This window comes from Heloderma suspectum, chromosome 1, assembly GCF_057233095.1.
Source record: "Heloderma suspectum isolate Gila_16-S chromosome 1, 16-S_ref, whole genome shotgun sequence".
In the NCBI taxonomy this organism is placed as follows: Eukaryota; Metazoa; Chordata; class Lepidosauria; order Squamata; family Helodermatidae; genus Heloderma; species Heloderma suspectum.
Window position 1 is genome coordinate 413,210,575 of NC_139458.1, and position 15,060 is coordinate 413,225,634.

Here is a 15,060-nt window from a genome sequence, read left to right on the forward strand (position 1 = left end):
TGAGCCCTACCTTTGCTGTAAACCTAATTAAATTGTATATTTCTTAAGCTGCCCTGAAGGCAAACTATATCTTGAAATGACTATGGAATGATTTACCACTACAAAATAAGTAGTTTTGATGTGGAGATTATGGATTAGAATTTAAATATGTCTGCAAATATATTTCAAAACTTTCCATGGTCTGGACTAGGCACATCTGGGTAGTGTCTGTGAGCTGCCAGTTTAATGAGAACAGACATGGATACACTGAATGTAGAACATGCAGTGAGCACTGTTGATATTGTTACACCAAAAAATTGGATAGCTGGTCTGCATATTAAGAATTGTAAGCGGCATCTCGATTCAGTCTGCCACTGAGGAAGGCCACATAGGCCGAAACAGGTTTGGCTTTGTTTTGGGATCAACGAGTATTTTCTTCTGTTCACCAGTTTCACGAGCATCCAGCAAGGAGTGATGTGAACTACTAATCCATCGTTTTTATTTTATGGACTAGATATTGACTTTTTTCATTCCTATGTAGCCTGTGCTGGGCTCTATGAGAATTTGTTACATGTTACATTGTATTGTACAGATTTTGATTTTTGTGTCATGCTTTTTAAATAGTTGGGGATCGTACCCATAGTTTAAATAAAATTTCTGCTCAGTATCTACAGTTTACTGCATTACACTGAAGTTGTGGAAATACTGGCATACCTCTGACTTTTTTGGTTGTTGTTTAATGAGAAGTCCAACAGGAAATATGGTTTGTTTGTTTGTTTGTTTGTTTATTGTATTTTTATCCCGCTCCTCAGCTGAAAAAGGCTCCCGGAGCAGCTTACAATCAATGAACAAACAAGACGGTTTTAATGCAGCCTTCCCCAACATGGTGCCCTTGAGATGTTTTGTACTACAACTCTCATCAGCCCTAGCCAACATAGCCAATAGTCAGGGATGATGGGAGCTGTAGTCCAACATATTTGGAGTGTGCCACGTCAGGGAAGGCTGATGACTTAAGAGGGATGATTGATGCTGGGTTGAGAAAAGGGGCTACACCTGGTTCACAATGGCATGCAGTGTAAGTGTTGCACAGAGAGCTTTGGCTATTGGGTGGTATAGAAATGAAATAAATAAAAATAAATAAAAATGGATGTGCATGTCAAATGATAGAATTGTTCATTCATGAACCCAATATTTCATGATAATAACGAATCAGAGTTGTATTTTGAAAGAATTATGCTAATTTCTGTGCTCTGTCTTTGTAATCTGGTCTTGTGTTGTGAGCAGGATTACTTGAAGTGAATGAAGTCTTTAAACGTTTTTTCAATGGATTGGATCCAGGCTTAGTCATACTTAGTGTAGACTTATTGAAATCAATGAGACTTAAGTGAGCCATAACTAAACCTTGGTGAGTGGGGAGGTGGGGGAAGAATAGTAGTACTGGTGTTACCTCTTTTTTAAAAAGAAACATCGGGGATGATATGCACTCCAGTATGGGAGAGTGAGGACACAGCATTCAAGGAACAAAATAAAATAAAGTGTCACAAAATGGCTGGATGTTTCTTCCAGAGGAAAGCTAAATAATCTTTTCAATGGGAGGATAATTTTCTAGTTATTTCAATAACATGGTAACTTGTGACCTTGCCATGCATAGATCACTTTTACAAGACTGTGCTGCAATTGTGAACATCAAGAGGGGGTGAATGCTTCTTCATGGGGACCTACCCAGGGCCCCATCTACACCGGGCTTTTACTCCAGGGCGGGTGCGAGTCGAGGTCCCTCATGATAGACAACCCAATCGTGTCTTTGCAGCCATCCGTGGTTTTCGCCTGGAAAATGCAGTGTTCCAAGGAGTCGTTTCACTGCGATTATTTGGGTTTGCTGCAGGTTCCCCTGTGGTTGCAGGCTGCCTTTTCCTTCCCCGAACTGACTTCGCATTTTACAGTGGGCATGTTGTAGGCATGCATAGTGCCTGCGTCACTTTGTGATGCCCCTTTACTCCCCCCATCCCTTTGCAGCTGCGCAGTTACGGAGGCACAGAGGGGTGTTTTCATCTATTTAATCACAGTTTTGCAGCTTTGTATCTTCGCAACAGTTGTGGACTCAGTATCAAAGGGCTGGGGGCGGGGGGTCTTGGGGAAGGAACAACATTGTTCCGGCCACCATTTCGGAGCAATGGCTAGGCACGTAGCGCTCACACTTGTGAGTGTGAACCATCGCGAAAGTCTTGGGCTGGGAAACTGACAAACTGATGATGCGGAAATGAAGGAGCACAAAACACCCAATTTTTACCTAAAACAGGGTCAGAAAGACAAAACAGAGCCCCTCAAATACAAAACAGCCACTGAAGTGTTGCACCCCCACACTCACGGGACTGCACAGCTGTGCATTTCAGTAAAAGGGCAAAAAAAAGAGGGCACGGCGAGTCTGTAAGAGAAGCGTGCAGTACATTGCGAGTGTATCACAGGGCATGCGGACACGAAGCCGCATTGCTGCACAGTTGCGATGGGGCGGGGTGTCAAAACGGTGCCATACAGATGCGGCCCAGATCAAAAATTATTGTGTGAACTGAGAACTAGACTTGGCCTGGGCAAGCTGACAAGGAAGACAAGATTTAGGGTGCAATCCTATGCATGTTTAGACAGGAAAAGGTCCTACAGTTCCTACAGTTCCCAGCATGCCCCAGCCACCAATGCTGGCCGGGGCATGCTGAGAGTTGTAGGACTTTTTTCTGTCTAAATATACATAGGATCACACCCTTAATTGGGTGTTGCTCACAGCCTCAGATTAACCCAGAAGCAGAATATAATTTCTACAGGAGAGTCCTATTGGCCTTCGGTACCTTTTGACCCTTTTATAGACTGTGATGTTCGTGAACTGGATTGTGCCTGAGCAACCTGAACCCTTCTCCCATGTGAGTTTGTATTACAGCCCTGCCTTTAATTACACAAGCACCTGCTGCTTCTCAGATATTACAGAATTGCACATTTCCCCCTTCTACTTAACCACATACCCAGCTTCCTTTCCACAGACTTAATTTATTCAGATTTAACTTCTGAATAAAATAGCTTGGGTAGTTTTGATATTCTTTTTAAAAAACATTGGATACATGCTTTTGCATTGCTGATCAGTAACACAGAACGTGTGTGTGAATACACACACACATTCACAAGAGTCAGTTGAGATTGCCAGCATTCATGCATGAACATTGGCATTCACCAAATTTTTACTAGTATATTTCCACATGTTTCAGATGTACACCAGTGAATGCTGACATTTGCATTAAGCTTACTCCTTTTATTTTATTTTTAAATGTATAGGTGTCTAGATGTCTGTCAGGAGCGCCCTAGCGGCCTCTTTCAGTCTACTCCAATAGCCAACTCAAGACACAGACAAAATAATTCTTTTCAAGGCTTTAATCCTTTTATAACTTAATGACTCTTTCAGATGCTAATCACCAGTGACTAAGCAATGAACAGCAGAGTAGCCTATGCTCCAGGTAGGCAGTTGGTCCCCGTTTGAAGGAGAATCACTTGCAGACCCTGAACTTATGGGCTAGGGAGAGATCCTCCCTCTTTCCCTTGGGTCCACGGGACTCAACTGTTGCTTGCGTGCCAAGCAGGCGCTACGCCTCCTTTCCGCGCCCTCCATCTGTCGTCGCTCCCTGCGTCGGCGTCGAGCGTCCAGCAAGGCCCCATCCCCCACTCTCTCACTGCCAGGGTCACTATCCCAGGAATGCTGGCAGGAGGAATCTCTGCCAGCTGCTGTGCCTGTGAGAGATGAGCGAGCTCCTCTCCCACGGATTGCTGTTCCTCCTCAGAATCAGAACTGCTCTGGGGTTCTATGGGCTCAGTTTCCACCGAGACAATGTCATAGTGGATAAACAAACTGAATATGAGCCAGCAATGTGATGCAGCTGCTAAAAAGTCTAATGTGATCTTTGGCTGCATTACCAGAAGCATAATGTCCAGATCACAGGAAGTAATCTTTCGGCTCTATTCTGCATTTGGAGTGCTATGTTCAGTTCTGGGCATCATATATTAAGAAGGGCATTGATAAACTGGACCGTGTCCAGAAAAGAGTGACCAGGATGGTCTGCCAACCAAGTCCTATGAGGAAAATTTGAAAGAGCTGGATATGTTTAGCCTGGAGAGGAGAAGATGAAGGGGAAACATGATAGTGGTCTTCAAATATCAGAAAGGTGTCATGCAGAAGAGGGAGCAGAGTTGTTCTCTGTTGCTGCAGGAGGCAGCACTACAACTAATGGGTGGAAATTGAAGGGGAGCAGATTTCAGCAAAACATTACTGAAACTTCCTAACAGTTAGACCTGCCTGATAGTGAAATAGACTGCATAGGAAGGTGGTGGGGTCTCCTCAATGGAGGCTGGTGGCTCCAGTGTCAATGGGGCAGTGAATCTGCTCCGGGTTTCAGTCAGAACTCTAAAGGATCTATCCAAGATGTGGAAGCACCTTGGATAGCTCCTTTAAAGTTCCGATTGGTTCTGACTGAAACCCGGAGCAGATGCACTGCCCCACTGACATCAGGGACACCAGCTTCCACTGGTTCCACTACACTGCGGGTATTTAAACAGAGGTTGTGTCTTGAATTTCAGATCCCACATTGACCAGGGGATTGGACCATATGACCTCCAAGGTCCCTTCCAACTGAATGATTCTGTGCTGCTCTATTAAAACATCCAAAGCAGGCTACAGTAGAAACCATTCAATTAAAACAGTAAAAACTGCACACATAAAATTGATAAAGCAGCAGCCAGAGTCAGCAGAGCAGTTTAAAAGATCTAGGAAAACATCAGTTAAATTAAACAGCAGAACTATTAAAAGCCTTGGAGAATAAAAAAACACCAACAACAACATCTTAATCTGGCATCTCAAAGATAACAGGAGTGGTTCCCCCACCCCATGGTTTTTCCCCAACAGTCACCCAGAATAACACTACATCACACTGTAGTGCTCTTCAGGGAGGCATTATATGGAGGACTGGGCCACTGGGCTGTTTCTAGGGGTGCCACCGTTGTAGCAAAAAAAGTTTTTAAAAAGGAAAAAAGAAGAAGGGAAAAGTCGTTGCCACTTTTCTGGAAAGCACTCTGCCCCTTTGAAAATGTCATTATTTTTCTTCTATCCCCTCCAAAATTTGCAAACAATCCCCACCCCCACCCCCTTTGTGGCCTGCAAATGGGTCTATGAATGAGTGGGATGACATTTTTGTTAAGGCACAAGACAGGATACCCTGGAGAAGATGCTGATGCTAGGGAAAGTGGAAGGCAAAAGGAAGAGGGGCTGACAAAGGGCAAGATGGATGGATGATATTCTGGAGGCGACGGATTCGACCTTGGGGGAGCTGGGGGTGGCGACTGCCGACAGGAAGCTCTGGCGTGGGCTGGTCCATGAAGTCACGAAGTGTCGGAAGCGAGTGAACGAATAAACAACAACAAACTGTTTATGTATTTCTGAGATGTATGTATTTATTTATTAAATTTCTATACTGCCCAACAGCTGGACGGTTCACAACAATTAATATGTTTATATGTTTCCTGTGGACTTAAGTCCTCACTACAACCCTGTAAGGTAGAGAGGCTGAGGGAGAGTGACTGGCCCAAGATCACCCAGTAAGCTTCATGGCCCAGCAACAATTTGAACCACACTCTCCTGACTATACCATGCCAGCTCTCACAAGTGTGCTATGCAAAGAGCAATACATTCCATTTATCCTTCCACAGATCTTTTGAAAATGGTAGTAGTAGTGAAGTGATGTCAACATAAAAAATAGCCTTTCAACCTTCTATAGGCTTTTGTCATTGTAAAGTCTAGATATATAGCACTGATGTCAACAGCTTCGTTACAGTAGTGAATTAAATAACTTGCTAGTCCCTGGCACCATCCCAACAGAAACACTTTATCCAGACTCAGCTGTTAACACCTGCATTTCTTTATCATGGTTTACAAAGCAGATTCCTTTCAACGGCTCTTCCTTCAGTAGGATCAAGATTGCAGAGAGAGAGAGAGAGAGAGAGAGAAAATAAGGAGATATTCAAAAGTTATAAATTGTGGTTTATGCCAGGCATATTCTAGGTACAATATCAGGATTCTATGATGGGGGCAAAATTCATTTGGCTCATATTTTTATACAAACCAACCTAATTTACACTTTCTGAATTAATATGCAAACTAGAATGCAGTTATCCTTCTGCTTTTGCAGTTCTCTGATTTTTGCGATGTTCTCCAATTAAACAAAATGTTTACAAAGATGTATACATTGTGCAAAATTGTGTACAACGATGCATACATTAGGGGAAATTGCATTAAAAGGCATATACTAGGGGAAACTGTGTTTGCAAAACACTTGTATATTAGGAAAAATTGCATGCAAAAATGTCTCTAAATTTTAGTTCACAAAAATGCATATGAATGTTCATGTGGACTATTAAAAAAATGCAAACTGATGCGGACGTATATATGATGGTTTTATATCACCTCCAGATTCAGGCAGTATTACCTCTGAATGCCAGTTACTGGGGAACATGAGCAGGAGGGTGCTGTTGCACTCATGTCCTGCTTGTGGGCTTCCCATAGGCATCTGGCTGGGCACTATGGGAACAGAATGCTGGAGCAGATAGTCCTTTGATCTGATCCAGCACAGTTCTTAGGTTTTTAAGTTTTAACTCTCTGCAGCTTGACTGCATACAGTTTTGTTTTATATATAACAAATACCTCTTGCCTTCGTCAAGGCCACTTGTAATAGAAGTAGCTATAGCAACAAAACAAAGTTTCCAACTAATGAAGGGATATTTCCATCAAGGAGAACAGCTCCAGCACCTGAAGTATGCATCTTTATCAGTTGCGTTCATGTTACAGTTTTGATACATGCCACTGTGAATTTTACAAAACTGCTTTCTAACCAGTCTTCTAGGTTCTTCGATATATTTTTGTTCTGGCCTGCAATAACAGCCTTTTGGAGTACATGGGTGTTCAGGGAGCCTCACATACATTATCTAAATTTTAGATTTCAAATAATCCTTACAACAGGATAGACCAATATTATTATGCCCTGTGAAACACGTTTTTGTTTTTTGGTTGCTAATCCCAGCCCCCTGGTTTATGCAGCTCTCTCTATATATACTCATTTCACCTGCATACCTATATATACTCATTTCACCTGCATACCATATGATTATAGGTGAAAAAGTTGAAAAAATTTTAGATGTGTACTTCAAAAATGTAATGTGTGACAGGGCTTTGCCTAAGGCAGTCACCTGTTTTATCTCTCGCACAGTTATGGCACATTGTGGCTAATGCATGCATTTGCATTTGCAGATTTTCTTGATAAATCCTACATCCTACCTCACAGAATTATAGGTGATTGTCTAGTTCAGGGGTGGGTAATCTCAGGCCCAGGGATCAATCCAGCCCTTCTGGGATTCCCCAGATGGCCACACACCTTCCCCCTGCCCCCAGTCCAATTCACCCGATCATAGAATCATAGAATACTAGGGTTGAAAGGGGCATACAAGGCCATTGAGTCCAACCCCCTGCTCAATGCAGGAATCCAGGTCAGAGCATCCCTGACAGATGGCTGTCCATCCTCATCTTGATTGCCTCCAGTGTGGGAGAGCCCACCACCTCCTTAGGTAATGGGTTCCATTGTCGTATTGCTCTAACAGCCAGGACGTTTTTCCTGATGTTCAGCCGGAATCTGGCTTCCTGTAACTTGAGCCCATTATTCTGTGTCCTGCACCCTGGGATGATCGAGAAGAGATCCTGGCCTTCCTCTCTGTGACAGCCTTTCAAGTACTTGAAGAGCGCTATCCTATTCCCCCTCAGTCTTCTCTTCTCCAGGCTAAACATGCCCAGTTCTTTCAGTCTCTCCTCATAGGGCTTTGTTTCCAGTCCCCTGATCATCTTTGTTGCCCACCTCTGAACCCTCTCCAGTTTGTCTGCATCCTTCTTAAAATGTGGTGTCCAGAACTGGACACAGTACTCCAGATGAGGCCTAACCAGTGCTGAGTAGAGGGGAACTAGTACTTCCTGGGATTTGGAAGCTATGCTTCTATTAATGCAGCCCAAAATAGCATTGGCTTTTTTTGCAGCCACATCACATTGTTGGCTCATATTCAGCTTGTGATCAACAACAGTTCCAAGATCCTTCTCGCTTGTAGAGTTGTTGAGCCATGTATGCCCCATCTTGTAACTGTGCATTTGGTTTGTTTTTCCTAGATACAGAACTTGGCATTTATCCCTATTAACTTTCATTCTGTTGTTTTCTGCCCAGCGCTACAGTCTATCCAGATCACTTTGAATTTTGTTTCTGTCTTCCAAAGTATTAGCTATCCTGCCCAATTTTGTGTCATCTGCAAATTTGATCAGTATTCCCTGCTTCTGCTCCTTGAAGTCATTAATAAAAATGTTGAAGAGCACTGGGCCCAGGACTGGGCCCTGCGGTACCCCGCTTGTTACCTCTCCCCAGTTTGAGAAGATCCCATGGATAAGCACTCTTTGAGTCCGATTCTGTAGCCAACTGTGGCTCCACCAGATCGTTGTTTCATCTAGCCCACTTTGAGCTAGTTTGCTCATCAGGATATCATGGGGCGCTTTGTCGAAAGCTTTGCTGAAGTCGAGGTATATTATGTCTACAGCTTTCCCACAATCCACAAGGGAGGTTACTTGATCAAAAAATGAGATCAGATTTGTCTAGCAGGATTTGTTCTTGACAAATCCATGTTGGCTTCAAGTAATCACTGCATTGTTTTCAAGGTGCTTACAGATGGATTGCTTTATCATCTGCTCCAGAATTTTCCCAGGGATTGATGTCAGACTGACTGGTCTGTAGTTCCCAAGTTCCTCCTTTTTACCCTTTTTGAAGATAGGGACAACATTAGCCCTCCTCCAGTCATCTGGCACTTCACCCGTCCTCCATGATTTCTCAAAGAGAATAGACAGTGGTTCTGAGAGTTCTTCTGCCAGTTCCTTTATTACTCTAGGGTGCAGTTCATCTGGCCCTGGAGATTTGAACTCATTCAAAGTAATTAGGTGTTCCTTGACCATAGGCCCATCAATCTCAAGCTGCAATCCTGCCCCTTCAGCCTGTACTTTGCCTTTGCTGGGGGGGGTTATAGGCCCTCTTTTGGAGAAGACTGAGCCAAAGTAGGAATTGAGCACCTCTGCCTTTTCTTTGTCCTCTGTTATCATTTTGCCAGCCTTATTTAATGGCTAAACCACCATTTCTTTCCTCTATCCCTTACTATGCACGTAGCTGAAGAAAGCCTTTTTGTTGCTTTTAGCATCCCTCACTAACCTCAGCTCGTTCTCAGCCTTAGCCTTCCCAATGCCATCCCTGCAATTCTGTGCTACCTGCCTGTACTCTTCCTTTGTTGCTTGGCCATCTTTCCACTTCCTATATGTGTCCTTTTTTGTTTTCAGGTCATATCTAAGCTTTTTGTGAAGCCACATTGGCTTCTTCTGTTGTCCTCCGCCTTTTCTTCTTGTTGGAATTGTTTGTAATTGTGCCTTGAGAGTTTCCTTTTTTAAAAGCTCCCACCCATCTTGGACTCCTTTTCTCGTTGCCATGGGACCTTACTGATCATTGTTCTGAGTTTATTAAAATCAGCTTTCCAAAAATCCAGGGTACATGTTTGACTGCACTCGGCTTTTGCTTCCCTTAGAACCCAGAACTCGAGTATAACATGGTCCCTTTCTCCCAGAGTTCCTGTAACTGCTACTTTATCCACTAAGTCATCTCTGTTAGTTAGGATCAAGTCAAGGATAGCCAATCCTCTAGTTCCTTCCTTTACTTTCTGTAGGAGGAAGTTATCCACCACACAAGTCAGGTGTGGTGAACACAAGTCAAATTTCCTGGAGGGGCCGTGTTTTGCAGAATTTGTCTCCCAACAAATATCAGGGAAATTGAAGTCCCCCATTATTACTACATCATGCTACCTTGAAACATTGGCTATTTGCTTTTCAAAAGTTTCATCCTCGTCTTCTCCAATTTGGTGGTTTCCTAGCTTTTGTACAGTATTTTCCCTATTCTAAACGGTTTAAATGCCTCTCCTAAGGCTTAGTCAGTGGTGTGGTGTAGCCAGAGCTCACAGGGACTCAGCACTGTCACTTTTTTATCTGCAGGGACATCTGCCACCGCCTCAGACTTCTATGTTCCTTATGAGCTTGGCTGCAATTCTTATAGTGGGGGCGGGGGGGATGAATTTTCCCAACATTGATATAGTGTTCCCTGTTGTAATGCAAACTATTTGGGGGTGGCATGATCTTGGATAGGCAAATAAGACCCATTCGCTTTACAAAAGACCTGCTCCTGGTGGAGATAAAACTGCTAGAACTGGTGTGTTGAAATGGGTCAACACAGCTGCCTGCATTTTTGGACTCTCCTTGGGGGCGTGGCTATAGGGACTGTCATGATGAGCGCCCAGTAGTTACTGTTAGTTAGAGCTTTATGCCAAAATATGCTGGTATTTTTGGCCCTGTCCTTTTTGCCTTGGGCCCAGCCTTTTACCCCTCACAGGGTTACCTATAAAATGACAAGACGAATACAAATATAGAAAGCAAACTTTGCTGAATATGGGCCAGAGCTTAGTGCAGGGTTAGGCAACCTGGTGTCTCCCTGCAGATTTTTGGGCTCCAACACCCACACCCATAATCCTCTGCCATCGGCCATGCTGGCTGGGGCTGATGGGAGTTGTAGTCCAAAATGACTAGAGGGCACCAGGTATTTCTGGTGCATTGGTAGATCACATGATTTGTATGCAGTGGGCCTCAGGTTCCAATCTCTTGACATCTCCCGTTAAAAGATTATCTTGTAGCAGTGCAGGGATTGGGAAAGACTTCTACTGAGACCCTGGAGAGCCACTGCCAAGCAGGCTTAACACATGCGACAGAAGGAGATAGTAGAATGGACTGAACTGCCTCAGACTGCAAGAAGGGGATGGCAGTTCTGAACGCTGCCCTGCATTAGTAACTCTCTGCAAATAGAAAGACCAGCACAGCAAACAAAGCACTGTTGTGCTAGTTTTCTGTTTGCAGGGAGTTTTTATATGGAACAGTGCTGATATCCCCCCGTCATTGTAGCCTGAAGAGGTACTGTGAAGTGAGGTACAGCTTCAGTACCTTTAAACCCAGCCTCAGCATAGTCAATACTGGGCTAGATGCATTGACGGTCTGACTCACTATAAGGCAGCTTCCTGTGTTCAACACATGTACACAAACACAGAGAGATGTATCTGCATCAAGCGGGCAACCATCTATAGGAAGCTATATGGCCAAGGAAGACATATGTAAGCTTGCTAGATTTCATTTTTAGCTCTCTGGCAATTGCTACATCAAGTAATTAATCCTGAAAGAAAGGTTACCTTCTCCATCTCAAATAACAATTTCAACTGTGTCTGTTGCTTCCCTGTCAATTAAGCCTTATTAGGAAATCGGAAAATATGGCTGACAAACAACAAATCAGGGCTTAAAATGCCTTTCCACACCCTTTTGGAATGACCTGCTTTGAGGCACTATTACCGTCCAAGTGCTCTCTCTACGTGACTAATGGCGCGTAGGAAATAGAATAAAGATGGGGGTTGCAGGGTGTCACATCAGCAGAAGCTGTGGTGTGGAGGAACGCAGGCCAACCTAATTCCATCTCCCTTCTTGGATAAGATTTAGAGCTGCAGGCTTTGACCCCAGGCACCTTGCAGAGCTGCTGCGGGGCTATGGAGCCAGTCAGAACAAACTTTCCTTTCAAAATAAGGCAGCTACACAATGAGCAACAAAGCGCTACGAAGCCTTGTAAAGTGGTAAAGGGCATGATTTTTGTCCCTTTGATGCAGTTCGTTTCTTTTCTCCATTATTCATGTATGTGTTTCCGGTTTCTAAAGGGATGCTGTACAACCTTGTTTCATTTTACCCTCGTGGCGGCAACCCTGTGAAGCAAGGTAGTCTGAGCACTAGTGATAGGTCGAAGGCTACCCTCAGCAGGTATTTGAATTTTGGAGACGTCCCTATATAAGCAGCCAGAATGTGTCCCAACTGCATTTTAGTCCTTGTCTGATATTCCCACAAGGCACTCTTCAAGTGACAATAGCTCCACATTCCACCTGCATTTAAATAGATTCTTCACACAACCCACATTTAATTTAAGGAATTTGCTGCCAAATGATGCTATGATGGCTGATGGCTGAGATGGGTTTAAAAGGGTATCAGGCAAATTAATGGAGGATAAATCTGTCAGTGGCTACAAGTCATGATGCTATATGCCACCTCCAGGATCAGAGGCAGTACTATTTGCCTCTGAAGGCCGAACCAAGTGTTCTTCTAATCATACATAACAGAGATGCACAATTGGTTTGTTTACTTCAGAATAAGCGTGCATGGCCCTGATTTGGATCAGGACCATGGTGCACTGGGAAGGAGGGTTAAGCTTTTTCCGCTGCCACCACCTATTTTCATCCTGAAATTCCACACACCCCACGAGAGGGTTAAAAAAGGAAAAAATCCATTGATTCCAATGGAGGTGTTTTTTCTGTTTTTTACTTCCCCTACTCACTGCGGGAGTTGGAATTTCAGGATGAAAACTGGTGGGGAAAACGCTTGAAAAAAACCCTCCCAGAGTGCCATAGTCCCAATCCAAATCAGGGCGATGTGCACTTACTTTGAAGTAAATTAAGCAGTCACACATAACTTTGCTATGTGTGATTATAAAAATGTTTAGTTTGGCCCTGAGAATCAGTTGCTGAAAAAGCCACAGCAGGGGAAGCTTGCTGTCTTCCATGTCTGCTTGTGAGCTTCCCTGAGGTATGTGGTTGACCACTGTGGGGAACAGGATGCTAAATTTGATGGGCCAAGAACTACCACAAGATGTAGATATGGCCACTAATTTGGATGTCACTAATGTAGTGATGGCCACTAATTTGGAAGTGAGACTAGACCAGGGGTACCCAACCTTTTTGGACCCAAGTGCACATTTGGGAGTTTGAGAAACTGCTGTGGGCATCACCACAAAATGGCTCCCATAGAGAATGTGGCTAGTGATGGCCTGGCTTGTCAAAAGCGGTGTGTTGTGGGGAGAAAAATAGCAAGACTAGAGGCTGGTTGGGAAGGAGAAATAGCAAGGCAAAGGAGTAGAGGGGAGAGCAAGTGAGTCTAGAAGCTAGGAGCGGGGAGAAACAGCAAGAGAGAGTGGGTGAGTGGGAGAGAAAGAGCAAGGCTAGGAGCTAGGAAGGGAGAGAAAAAAGAAGGCTAGGGATGGGGAAGGGAGAGAAATAGCAAGGAAAGGGGTTGGGTGGAGAGAAATAGCAAGGCAAGAGGCTGAGAGAGAGCAAAAGGGAAAGGTCTGTGTAGATGGAAGAACATTGGCTGGGGCCAGGAAGCAACCTGTCCTGTCTGCTGAACAACTGATCAGCGGCAAGTTCAGGAAAAAGAAGGAGAACCTGGTGCTCTAACATTTTCCAAGTTTTTTATTTAAAATATTTTTTTGAAGAGACAGCGAGTGGAGAGCTTCGTAGGTGTCATTGGAGGTTCCCAGAGGTTCCATGGAGCCCACGGACACCACTTTGAGGACCCCTGAACTAGACAAAATCATGGAGGACAAGGCTATCGGGGGCTGCTAGTCATGATGGCCAAATGCTCCCTCCAGCGTCGGAAGCAGTATGCCTCTGTATACCAGCTGCTGGGGAACGTGAGTGCGAGGGTGCTATCACACTCCTGTTCTAACTGTGGTTTTCCACAGGCAGCAGGCTGGCCGCTGTGCTGGACTAGATGGACCTTTGGTCTGATACACCATGGCACTTCTTATGTACTTGTGGTAGAAGTTTGTGTTGTTTTAATGGTCTAGTGTTTTACCGTTTATATTTATTTTAAGGCTTTGTTGTTTTAAATTGCTGTGCACCGCCTTGATGGCTTTTTAGAAAATAAGGTGGTATATAAATATTATTATTATTATCATTATTAATAAATAATAATAAAACTTCAGACTTAGGGTGGCCACTTACGCATGGCCAAAAAACTGGAAATGCACTCTGGAAAATGAGGGTGGTGGGCACAACTGCCTGGAGCTTCGCTCTGTAGCATCCTTGTGAAAAGTTTTTAAAAGGGAAACACATTACTGTGACTGTCATTGATGGGATGCTGTCATTTGGGTGATCTCCAGGCTGCTGTGCCCTCAGACGACACCTCTAACACCCCTTCGAATAGTGGACTATCCTCTGTAATGTAGAACACATGGCCCTCCTAATTTAACTTAACAGATTTTTAATGACTTAGAATGCTGCTGTCACTCTAAAGCAGCTTCCCTGCCCCTGCTCTCACTTAAAGGGCTAGGGCATTACACCTTCATGTCCTGCTTGCGGGCTTCTCAGAGTCATCTGGCTAGCCACTGTGGGCAACAAGATGCTGGACTAGATAGAGCCCTTGGTCTGATCCAGCAAGGCTCCTTGTATGTTCTTCAAGTAGGACTAATATTGTTGTGAGGAAGGCAGTTTTGTTGCAGGGGGGAACTGGGCAAATTGCTTGCTGTCACCAACCCGCACCAAGCTTCAAAACAAAAAATCTCACTAGATGTGCATTCCAGCACAGGACACAGGGAGCACACAGCCTCCAAAGAAATTTATGTAGATGTGAAACAGCAACACACACCAGATGTCTTCATGCTCAACAACTATTATAACTTACAGAAACACAGAGCAACCTTGTAACTGGTACAGTTGTATAGGCCTGGGATTGTCCTGCCCTCTCAGGAGATTATGTCGGCCTAACTGCTCTTGGCGATGTCTGCCCCAAAGTGGAAACATTCTTCTCACGTGGCCTACTAACAGTGAGGCCTTCTGGGCTCCCCTGTTAAAGAGGAAGAAATAAAAATAAAACAGCAGAAATAAAACAGGACACAAGATTCACAAAATGGCAGCAATTGCTGGACAAGAAAGGGCAGGATTAGCCATACCACTTGGTAAGGCAAGGAGGTCCACCTCAGGAAGCAGATTTGAGGGTACCATTAAAGGGTAGGAAATTGACCTTCTTTGTGTGCATTTGTATATTTGTACTGTTGGGGCAGGACCTCATTTGGATTTTTAGCCTCA

At 44.1% G+C, this 15,060-nt stretch overlaps 1 protein-coding gene across 2 annotated transcripts in view; it reads left to right on the forward strand.

Moving 5' to 3' along the window:
- The window catches only part of TTC7A (tetratricopeptide repeat domain 7A), a 258,341-nt gene that overhangs the window by 118,105 nt on the left and 125,176 nt on the right, over positions 1-15,060 (forward strand). The gene's annotated exons all lie outside the window — the stretch shown is intronic.